Genomic DNA, 12,489 nt, shown 5'->3' with positions numbered 1-12,489 from the left:
CAGCTGGGAGCAACATCCCTAGATCTCCATGTTTGCTTCACCTGCGTCCTCTCATCTCATTGCTTTTAATATTCTACTTACTCGCAATTTATTTTTACAGCAGCCTTTGAATCATTGTAGCCCTACAGGAATTGTTCAATAATTTTGTAAGTTGCAATATAAATAACATGGGGAAGATAAGATTTTTCAGTTCTCCAGAAGACCACTCTAAAGTTGAAGAATTTTATTTTTGCTTACTAACGAAATCATACACACATACCGATTTTTTTTTTTTTTTTTTTTTTTTTATTTCAAGAACCTAAAACATGAGATTATAGTTTTTCTTTTAAAGCCCATTTAAATAACATGGGGAATAACTTCATCCCGCTTTAGATCCCCTAAAATCAAACATGTTCAGTTTTGGCAATTTTCCTGTGGGTTAGTCCCGAAAGGCTACAATCATGCTAAACTTAATCATTGTAGGCCTACAGGAAGTGCCCAATAATTTTGAGGTGTAGAAGATGTCCCATATAAATAATATGGGAAAGATTTTCCAGTTCCCCATAAAAATCCACTAAAGTTGGATTTTTTGTAATTTTTGGTGATCTACTTAGGTAATTCTGACAAATTGTACAAGCATACCAATTGGAGATTTTTATTCCAATTTCAAGTACGTAAAACACGAGATTATATGTCCAAGAAAAAGTCTAGATAAAATGGAGAATTTCATCCACCCCTTTAGACTCCCTAAAAATTAAAAATATTCAGTTTTGGCAATTTTTCTGTGGGTTAGTCCCAAAAAGCTACAATTATACCAAATTTCAACTTTCCACTGTTCCGTACTACAATGATTAATACTAACAGCTCTGTCATCAAAATGAACAAGTATTTCATAATAGGATGTTTTCGTTTTCATTCAATAGTCTCTCGAAACATCTATAGCACCATACAACTACTATCCATACCAGCAGGACAGTATCCGACGATAGCACGAGAAATAGAAACATTAATCGTTATTTTGATGCAAATTCAAGCAGAAATTATACAAGTGAATGAATTGATAGAAACACAACAGCTGAACGAATGCCACACATAATGAAGAGACCGCGTTTCAGCGACAACATTGAGTGCACCAACATTGTGGAATCTACAAGCAAGACAAGTACTCCAATTAACATAACCGACAGATTTGGCATAAGAAGAATATTCACCAGAACGTAAGAGCTTTCCGCTTCTTTCTCCAAGTCTACAGTTAGTAGTAGCAGAGTCCATAGACATTTAACAATCGCTAGAAGAGGACATTACAGCTCAGACGACTAGGAGGAAATTAATGCAACTAGTAAACGACGTAGGGAAACAATTTCGGAAGATGACACACCTTCGTTAATGGTAGTGGAAAATCCGTTATCTGTGTAGTCCATGGCACAAAATTTTTCGGTCGCCATTGGCGACTAGAAATTTGGAGATGGCGACCCTTTTTCAGTAGGAATGGCTTACATGTATATAAATTTTCCAATACAAAATTGATCCTGAATCTAATTGTCTGGTTTTGAAAGTTTATGCCCTGATATAATCTATTTCTTTGTCAAACCAAAGGCCGTGGGGACCTCTCATAATTTGTACGTGAGATATACTGCCGACCATCAATTTTGGATTGGCAAATGCGTCTGACTTTGAAATTTTGGCCCCTGGTGTAGTCCCAAGTGATTACGAAATTTCAGACGAAGCCACAGCAGGAGTGTGTCTGCAAAATACTAGCACCATCAGAAATAAAGAAGACAGGATTCAATACCTACACAACTGTTAGAAAAACGCAATCAATTACAAATAGAAGAAGTACTTGTTCACAGATCTTCCGCAAACACTGCCAATTCCAATAGGAAATTTTTCAGATAGTTATGAGTATCAGACAACCGCAGGACAATAAGAAACAGTTCACAGGTTATTCCAAATCAATGGCTGGATAATTTATTAGCATAAAATAATATCGAGACTTTCATCATAAACCATCAGTATGGCGACCCTCGATTATCGAAATTACTGTACAAAACACAGGGTTTGTCCGGGAAATAGTAGTACTAATTTTTGCCTCCAAAAGTGGTGAAGGATGGGGATCTTACTGCGCTGGTTGGGTGGTGGGGGGTCGTAGCTACCAGCGCACCTGTCGCCAGTCGTCTCCAAGCCTTTACGGAGTGTAGATCGAGTTAAGGTGAACTCCTTTCAACGTGCCTTGTCATTTCCAGAATGAATTAATGAATCGTTTGTTAGAACAGTGTTACGCGGTGAAGTTTTGCGTCAAACTGGGTGAAACTGCGAGTGAGACCCATGACACGATCAATACTGCTTATGGGAGTGATGCCATGGGTCGATCAAGTGTTTTTGAGTTGCACAAATTGAACAAGGCGAAAATGAAATTAATGTTGATCATCTATATTGACTACAAAGGAGTGGTTCACAGAGAGCTTATACCACCTGGTCAGACTGGGAATGCTGCATTCTATGTGGAAGAACTTCAAAGACTCAGAAAACAAGACGCCCGAATCCGTCCACACTCGCTGGATCATGGGAGCTTCATCATGACAATGCGCCGAACCATATCGCCTTTGCTGTCATGGACTTCCTCATCAAACATGGCATCACACAACTTTTCCAGCTACCCTACAGCCCAGAACTCGCTTCTGCAGACTTTCTTCTCTTTCCTTGACTGAAAAGGGTCATGAAAGAACGGCACCATGGCTCAGTCCAGGCCATTCAAGAGGCGGTAACGAGGGAGCTGAAGAGCATTCCAGTTTCTGAGTTCCAGGAGGCCTTCAGTGATTGGCAGAGTTGCTGGAAACGCTGTGTTGATGCAGAAGGGCATATTTTGAAAACTACTAAGTTCATGTGTCAAAATTGTGAATAACTTTTTTTTTTTAATTCAGTCCTACTACTTTCTGGATAAACTATGATTCCGTTAACTAGACAATTTGCCGTACAAGGAAACATATTATTTACATTATTTAATAATATCTATGCAATGCGACATTGAGAAGAATTTTATAAAACATTGCCTTCATTATTTTTCACACTTAGTATTTGATCAAGAATAAAGTATTGTTGATTAAAAGGTACAGATATTAGAACATTCTATCTGTATATATTCATTTGTCTGATAAAAGATAACTTATTTAGGATCCTTTATGTATGCCTCAAAAATTAATGGAATTACGTCCAGAAAAAAAATGTTATCCAACACAAATGCTATATACCCTCGATAAACACAAACATACTTGGTATAACCAATTCCTGGTGGAAGCTCATGTGGTTCGGATCCCATGTTAAACTGTAGGTCCACGTCTTATATAACCTTGGTGCTGATAGGGACGCTAAATTCTAATCCCATCTACCACATTTGTGTTACAGGATGTGATTTTGGAACCCGCTCATCTTTATTAACTTTTGGGGAAGCAGTTGTCTAGCACCGAGAGCCAAGTAGTTTCATGCATCTCCGAATTCGAGTTCAATCGCCTGGATGGTCAACATCAACGACATTCGCCTTGACGTCACTAGCTGACAGCTACATTTTAACACCTAGAAAATAAGTTTGTTTCCTATTCATTGCTTGCTGCTTACAAGAAAATCCTTGTATTTATAGTTTATATATATATATATATATATATAGTAAAATGTAGTAGTAGGAGTTTCTCTAACCTTTCACCCCTATCTTCATCTTCCGCTTTGCTTCATAATGTCTACAAAGTCTCACACGTGCTGCTTTTAAGTATAATTGTGATAAGATCAGGTGCTATCTCAATGAATTTGTATCTTACTGGTCTCTCGCAGTCATATGTCAACATCCAGACAATGTCCTCTCCGATCGTTTACCTGCCACTCCTTGCAGAAACAAGGAAGTATTGGTCGCCGTAAAGAACTTTGACGTCCATGAGTCCTTCTTCCTGGGTTCTGAAATGCGACATCTAGGAACGCTAGCCGCTTGATTCCTAAGCCTGGCCGTTTTGTGTTGGGTCAGCTGATGGATGGACTAAGGACTTTGTCTGCTTCGATTTGACATAATTGACCACCTCTGTGTAACGTATGTCCACAGAGTGTTTCTTCTGTCTCTATGTCTACGGCGTCACAGAGACAGTCAGATCAAAATCAATTGAGAGAGCATAATCTTGGCCATTTCGCATTTGGTCAGATGCTGGTCATTTCTTGGTCATACTGCCCATAGTCATTCTGCTTCGATGATGGCCATTTGATCGACAGCACTTTCGAAAGACACGTCTAGCTCTTCGACACTTTTGGACTTCGACAACGACGTTCTTCAACTCCAGCCAGAGGGAGGATCATGGAACAACAACCTAGGTGAGACTATTCTTAAGTTGCTATCCTCAGCTCTACCATCTTTAGCTCTACCAACATCCCAATTGCTACCATTCGTAATTTTTTGAATTATGTGTTTATTTTAGAAAGTCTCAATTCCGGTCTTTAGTCCTTTTTCTATGGAGCTACCGTGTGGATCATGAAATATACAAGGACCAGATGATCTGAATCCAGAGACATTACATGTCACTAATATGCCATTTACATCACATTACAGAACTATGCTAAAAGAACTATCATTTGGATCAAATATTATACATAGAAAGCAAAGAAATGGGTACAAGGTAAACCACCAGCGACTATCGAAAAAATCGTATTAGAGAGTAAAAATTTTGTTGAAATTCTAGCACAAGGATCATAAATATCACTATTAAAATGATACAAACATTCGATACCAAACTTCTTAATTAAAATGATACTCATTCTTAAGAGAATGAAGCACTCATTCTAATGAAAGCACAAGTATGTTGTCATTAGACTTCGGATCCATATGCACTAAAAACGGCAAAATATGCATGCAAAAATGCGCTAAAATCACGAAAATATGCACTGAAAATATGGAAATATACACTAAAAAGGGTAAATGTGCACCAATCAAAAGTTAGAGTTAAATGAGAAATTTTATTATCTTTAGAGAGAAAAGTTGTATTACTTGAACTACATATACTTGGTGTACAACTATGATGCATTCATGCTACAATAGACAACTATGTAGTTTTCGGTATTTTCTGGCAAAAGCCTGCATTTGTCAGTCAAAACATTACTGCACATCGAAAATGTTCCTTTCGTGTCACGGGTCGTTAAGGGACAGTATTTCAAAGAAGCAATGTTACTTGCCGATAAATCTCTAATTCTTGTGTCGTTGTTCTCAGGAACACTTTATTTGCATTAGACAAGAATTTTATGTCAGGATTTTTTGCGTCTATTGACTGTGCTTTTCGAAAAATATGTTTGTCCAATTGGTCTGGGCGGAGCCTGTTTTGTTATTGAATCAAACAGCTCAAGTGTACTAAAAAGTCCTAATCATCGCTCCTCTCATCTCGTTATGATCTTTGAAATTGAACTGAAATGAGTATTGATAAACGCAAGTTCGCTTTTAATGTTTTCAGCTCTGCAAGTATCCACGGCTTCTTGAATACATTCAGTTTTTTCGGGTTCAAACAGCTGTTTGTGAAATTAAAATACATCTACACCATATATATACACAAATAAAAAGGATTGAATGCGCCAAGTATATATGAAAAAAGAATAAATATACTCATAGAAGTAAATAAACGTTTCTGGCATAAACATATAGTAAAACCTAGCTAGCGAAATTAAACATGACTCGTAAAAATTTTCCTTAAGGTTTTAAAGTTAATGGAGATAGATCTATGAAAAAAAAAATAATAATGGACATAGTGAGATAAAATAAAATGTTGTACATAGGCCTACCGTATTCAATTACAGTATTTATTTATGCGACGAATTAATACACATAAAAGTTAGTGAACAAAAAAAAAAAAAAAAAAAAAAAAAAAACTACATATGGCTTCAAAGGCCAAGACAAAAGGTAGATGCTATGCCCTTTTCAGCGCTCCTCCTTCTACTTTTGGCTCCCTTTTGATCTGTTGTGTATATTATGCTCCTTGTTCCATGTCTCTAGACCAGCTAGAGAAATAGTTATTGGTTTGGAAATTACTATATAAATTGCACTTCGTTCAAAAAGTTGCACAGAATCTAGGGCCTTATATTTATTTATTTTATTTTGCACCTATTACAGGGCATAAACCCCAATTACAATAGGCTTACAAACAGTAAAATATAAAAATTTCGTAAATAGAACAAAAATACATAGATTCAAACTAAATGTGGTGGTGGACTAAAGGTTAAATATGTAGGGTAGCAAGTAAGCGAAGATGTTAACAGGCAACGTAGTTCATATACCTAACCTCTCACAGAAAGTCTAAAATTTTTGTAAACGCTGCATTCCGGAACTTGAAAATTTCCGTTAAACAGTACACTTTAATATCCGTTGTTCGCAACACAGGTTCCGACTAATCAAGAGAATTTAACACTTTTTTATCTTTAAATTCATGGGATCATGAAATATTTCCGTTTAATAAGGGGCCTGTTGAAGGCAATTTTTACTGCCTTCAATAATTTACAATGTATAATATTGATAGTTTAAATGGAATAAACTGATTTGAGCGAGACATGGAGCATGAATGGGAAGAAGATAAAGTTATCGAAAACATAACAAAAGTCTTATTAGGAAAGTTACGTTTCGAGAGACTGAGGTGCATATCAAAAAATCACAAGCTTACATTTAAATAATTTTATAAACTCCTTAAAGGAAAAACTCAGATACTTATCTCAAAAAGTAACTGCTGCGACAAGTTTTAGATTTTGTAAAGCAAATATTTGAATTAATTGTAGAGCTTATTTTCCAAAAGGATTGTTCACTTTTTCCCATAATACATTTTTAAAGGGCTTCTTTGGCATGAACTCTGTGGAGTGTGAACAAAAAAGGGTCACACCTGGGTTGTTTCATACTTGTAGAACTCCTTACCAGAGTTAAAGTTGTTATGAAAATATAAGACGACCAAAAACTAGAACGCTGCTGAAGTTTAAGCTTTTGCTGTCGAACAAAATGGAAATGTTCTCTTCTGAAAACAACCATACTTAGTTTGAAAATATTACTTGTTTAACATACGCTTTGCAAAGTATATTTTCTCCTTGAATTGTTAACGTCTCTTGACTTCAATCCATTGTTTCAGAGGGTTCATTAATTGTAGTGCTACACCTTCAAATTTCAATTTTAACTAGCTCAGAATTTTGTCCATCCAAGAAAAATTTTGTAACATTTAAATAAACGACGGAAGGCCATTTCAAAATTTGGGCCACTTCGATCTCCTGCCGTACGACTCTTTACATTAGAATTTTAACTAGCTCAGAATTTTGTCAATTTTTTCAATCCAAGAAAAAAAATGTACCCTTCAAATTAACAAAGAAGGCCCATTTCAAAATTTGGCCATTTCGATCACCTTTAGTGCGATATCTTCAAATTCGAATTTTAACAAGCTTAGAATTTTGTCCATTTTTTTTACATTCTTTACCACCAACGAAAAGATATATACCATCCAAATGAACGAGGGAGGTTCATTTCAAAATTTGGCCACTTCAATCACCTGCAGTGAGACATCTTCAAACTCGAATTTTAATTAGCTCAGAATTTTGTTGAATATTTGCACATTTTTGTACCACCAGGAAAAAAAAATTCGTTCCATTTAAATAAACCAGGAAAGGACATTTAAAAATTTGGCCACTTCGTTCACCTGTAGTGAGAAATTTCAAATTTGAATTTTAAGTAGCTTGATGGTACAAAACTCTACAAAAAATAATGAAAATTCTAAGCCAGTTAGAATTCGAATTTAAAGATGTTACACTACTGGTGAATGAAGTGGCCAAATTTTTGAAATGACCCTCCTTTGTTAATTTGAGCGTTCAATTTTTTTCTTGGTGGTACAAAAATTGACAAAATCCTGAGCTAATTAAAATTCGAATTTGAAAATGTCACACTACAGGTAATCGAAGTAGCCAAATTTTGAAATGACCTTCCTAGTTTATTTGGATGGTTCAAAATGTTTTGTTTGTGGTACGAAGATTGTACAAAATTCTAAGCTTTTTAAAATACATATTTGAGCATGTCATACTGATCGATATGGCCAAAATTTCAAATAGCCCTCCCTCGTTTATTTCAATGGTACATAATTTTTCTTGGTGGTACAAAAATGTACAAAAATAGGACAAAATTATAAGTTATTTAAAATTCAGATCTTGAACATGTCGCACTACAGGTGATTGAAGTGGCCAAATTTTTAAATAGCCCTCCCTCTTTTACTTGGATTTTACAATTTTTTTCTTGGGCGGACAAAAATGAAAAAAAAAATGAACAAAAATCTGAGGTAGTTAAATTTCAGATTTGAATATCTCTCACTACAGGTGATCAAAGTAGCCAAATTTTTAAATGGCCCTCTCCCGTTTATTTGAATTTTCATTTTTTTTTTTTTTTTTTTTTTTTTTTTGGTGGAAAAAATGAACGAAAATTGGACAAAATTGTGAGCTAGTTAAATTTCAGATTTGAAGATCTCGCACTACAGGTCATCAAAGTGGCCCAAATTTTAAAATGTTCCCCCTTTATTAATTTGAATGGTACAAAATTTGTTCTACGTTGGACAAAATTCTGAGCTAGTTAAAATTCAATTTGAAGATGTCGCACTACAACTAAATGGACCCTGTTTGAGGAATTTACTTCTAGAAGATTTTTATACTGCCAAAGGACCACACAATTTCAAATCCACACACACAACACACACAACAGTAGCAACTTTAACTTCCAAGATGGGTCACTTAGAAATTTTGTTCTAGGTGATTTGAAACCGTTATTTATATCTTCTTCCAAAAAGGTGACAGTCATGCATCATTGCCGGGAGAATGAATCACTCACCCTTTCTTATTCTCCTTTCACATGACCTTGGAAAATATTCGAAGCCGATAACAATGAACCATTTCAAGGTCTTGAGGCTATTTCTATTAGAAACTTGGAATTCCATTTATGAGGAAAGTTGTTGAACGTTAAAAATTATCAATTTGGCCGTTTCTTTGAGCATTTATATGCAATAACGAATAAACATGTAGTAACCTCCGAAATATGCAAATATATGCACTGTAAAACTCTACTATTTTATTTATTTATTTATTTATTTATTTCGGAAAAACAACAGGCAAATGCCTAATTACAGTTTTCCCTTATTGTAAAGTGTATTTAATACACTTTAAAATACATATATAATAACATACTAATATGACACAATTCAATTATAATACACTCTAAAATACACATATAATAAAATAATAATATGAAAGTAAAATATACGTTAAAATACAAATAGCACGATATACAGGATACAACAAATTTATGTAGAGTGAAAATTTTGTTTGTAACTAAAAACATCTATATCTGGGTGTTCTTGTGACGTCTTATTATACAATATACACATTTTTCTGATAGGCGATACATCTAATGCATTAGTCCTTTGCGCTGAAAGATGGAATATGTCATTATGGGGTCTCGTTGCTCTATGTGGGACGCGAATTTTGATTTCTGATAACAAATATTCTGAATCTATTGCACCATGAATTATTTTATGTAAGAAAGATAATATGAAATGACTTCTGCTTTCAAGAGATTGTAATAAATATTTGTTTCGAAGACCTTCGTAGTTCTCAAATTTGGGATATATACCTGTTTCTTTATATGTCAAAAAGCGCACAAATTTATTTTGAATGTTTTCGATTTTATTTATATATTTCTTACTATTAGAACCCCATATTATCGCAGCATATTCCACCTTAGACCGCACATAGGCAGTGTATAATGTTTTGAGAGCATTAGTATTAGAAAAATCACCTCCTAATCTCATCACAAAGCCAAGATTCCTAAAGGCCTCACCAATTACTCTGTTGACATGAATATCGAATGATAGGTTTGACTGCAGAGTGACTCCAAGATCAGTAACATAATCCACTCTCTCAATTGGCGTTTGATTAATAGTATACGCATTGCGTACATAGTTTATTTTCCTGGTGTATGACACTACTTTACATTTTCTAATATTTAGTAGCAACTTATTTGATTCACACCATTGGGAAATAGCATTAATGTCATTTTGCAAAGAAATTGCGTCTAATTCCGTGGAGATACTGCGATAGATTTTTAGATCGTCAGCAAACAAAAGTTTGTGGGAAGATGTTATTACAGGTGGTAAATCGTTAACAAATAGTATAAATAACAGAGGTCCTAAGTTCGATCCCTGAGGCACACCGGAGTCTACGACATATTCCTTAGTTAAAATATTCTTGTATCGAACGCGATGTTTCCGTTGGTAAAGATAGGATGCTATAAGTTGTTGAAGATTTTGTGAAAAATTGAATGTCACAAGTTTGCTTAGAAGTATATCGTGATTAATTACGTCGAACGCCTTGGAGAAATCTGTATAAATTACATCTACTTGTTCCTTTTTATCAACTTGATTAGCTATAAAATGCGTAAGTTCTGAGAGATTAGTTACAGTTGACCTCTTTGGCATGAAACCATGTTGAAAGGGAGATATTACTGACCGTACATGTGAATAAATTTTTTCGTATATAATAATTTCAAATATCTTAGATGGGGCAGATAGTAGGGTTACCGGTCGATAATTTTTTATTTGGTCTGTAGGGTAGCCTGTTTTGGGAATGGGACAGACGTCACCAATCTTCCATTTCGTAGGAAATGTAGAAGAAGCTATTGACTTGTTAAAAATAACTTGCAGGGGATGTTTCAGTATTTCTGAGCAGCCTTTAATGATATATGGTGGTATTTTGTCTGGTCCACAAGATGACCGTGGTTTAAGTTTTTTAATAGCATTCTCCACATCTTCAATATCTATAAAGTTAATGTTTAATTTGTCCAGGATTTCCGAATTATTGTGTTGCTCCATAGGAATAAGATTGTAGCTCGATTTATTGTGTGTCACTTGAAAATTTGTCATAAACGCGTTTGCAATATCAGCATCGTCACTCAAAGTTTGACCATTACAATGTTTTACACCAAAACACCTGAAACGAATTTCTGTTTAAAGAGCATATCAATATCACATCAGGAAAAAAAATGCAAATATGCAAAAATCCGAAGTCTAGTTATCATTCAAAAAAGTACACTGGAATATACACCCTGTGTACATGCAAGTAACAGCCCCTGTATGGCAAATGAACATAGGAGAGGGCCAGTTGACGTTCCAAGCTTGAATACAGAAATCGATGAATATTCAAATAATAGAAAGTTCATTCTTATATATAACTATAGTGTAATTAAACATAAAAATCAGCAAAGATAATTTATTAGACTATAAAACACTATTACAGATATTGCAAAAATTTATTAACATAAAAAAATACAAAATATTTTTTTTTCTCATTGCAAATCCAGGAAAAAGACAAACTTAGTTCTTTGTTCACATAATAAATAACTAAAATTCAAACATTCAACACAATTGTTACGTAAATTTCATTAGTACTGCACAACTTAAACTTACCACTCATTCTAGTTTCAGATTTCTGTAATTTCTGATTTTTTATAGTTCCAAGCTTTCGACTATCCAAAGGAACGAACACAGTTTTTAAAAGGAGTCAAGCGCGGGAAATCTAATTATAAATAAAAACATATGAATATGACAAATACTTTATTTTTCTTCTTTTTGAGTGTAGTTAACGTATGATTCAATATATTTCGAACACAGCTCGAAACCTTTCACCAGGACAAAGGACAAAGGTAAAGACTATATTGAAATGTTTTAAACAGACACAAAGGATAGCTAAAACTAATACAATAAATTACTGCAATTTAAGATGCAATGACCAGCACTTCCAGAGCCTTACCCTAGTCACGGCGGTCAAATTATGTTAAGTTGCAGTCATTTTAATACTTTTGACCATTCCTTTGTGGCCCTGTTTGAGACACCTCAAAATAAATCTTTACCTGTGTGTTTCTAACTTTTTAGTTTCATCCAGAAGATCTACATATAGTTGTGCCCGAAATATATTAACTGGTAAATTTATTACACTCTACTCCGTTACCTGAAGTCAGATAATGCGCACCAATAAATCTGACATTTCGAAATAACAGTTTTTCTTCACCCGATAGTGGCGTACTTTTCTCACATGCTCGTATTTATTACATGTTTTGTTTTCTGATAGAAGATAATTTGATTTAAGTCTATAGAATTCGCTAAAGTTTTTTGGTATTAACTTAGTAGCATTTAAAAACCAACATTTTCAACGAACTTAAAAAGTTCGTTACAGAATTCTCTATGTTTGTCTGTTTGTTAAATGCTACTTTTTCAATTTTGAGTCCTCCATTCGATAGAGCATTAAAACTGTCTAAGAAAGTGATGAAATTTTTCGCGTTACCCTTATCGTTCCCGAGATACTGGCCGATTTCCGGAGATTTAGGGAGCCATATTTTGGGTTACCGTAAGTCATAGAGAGATGTTATTGGTGTTCATCAATACCTAATAGAATGGTAAACATTTTGGTACCAAATAGTTACCAGTGGCCACTGGC

The sequence above is a fragment of the Thermobia domestica genome, chromosome 6, assembly GCF_964235325.1.
Source record: "Thermobia domestica chromosome 6, izTheDome1.hap1.1, whole genome shotgun sequence".
NCBI lineage: Eukaryota > Metazoa > Arthropoda > Insecta > Zygentoma > Lepismatidae > Thermobia > Thermobia domestica.
The sequence above is the reverse complement of the archived record's forward strand: the minus strand, read 5'-3'. Positions refer to the sequence as shown.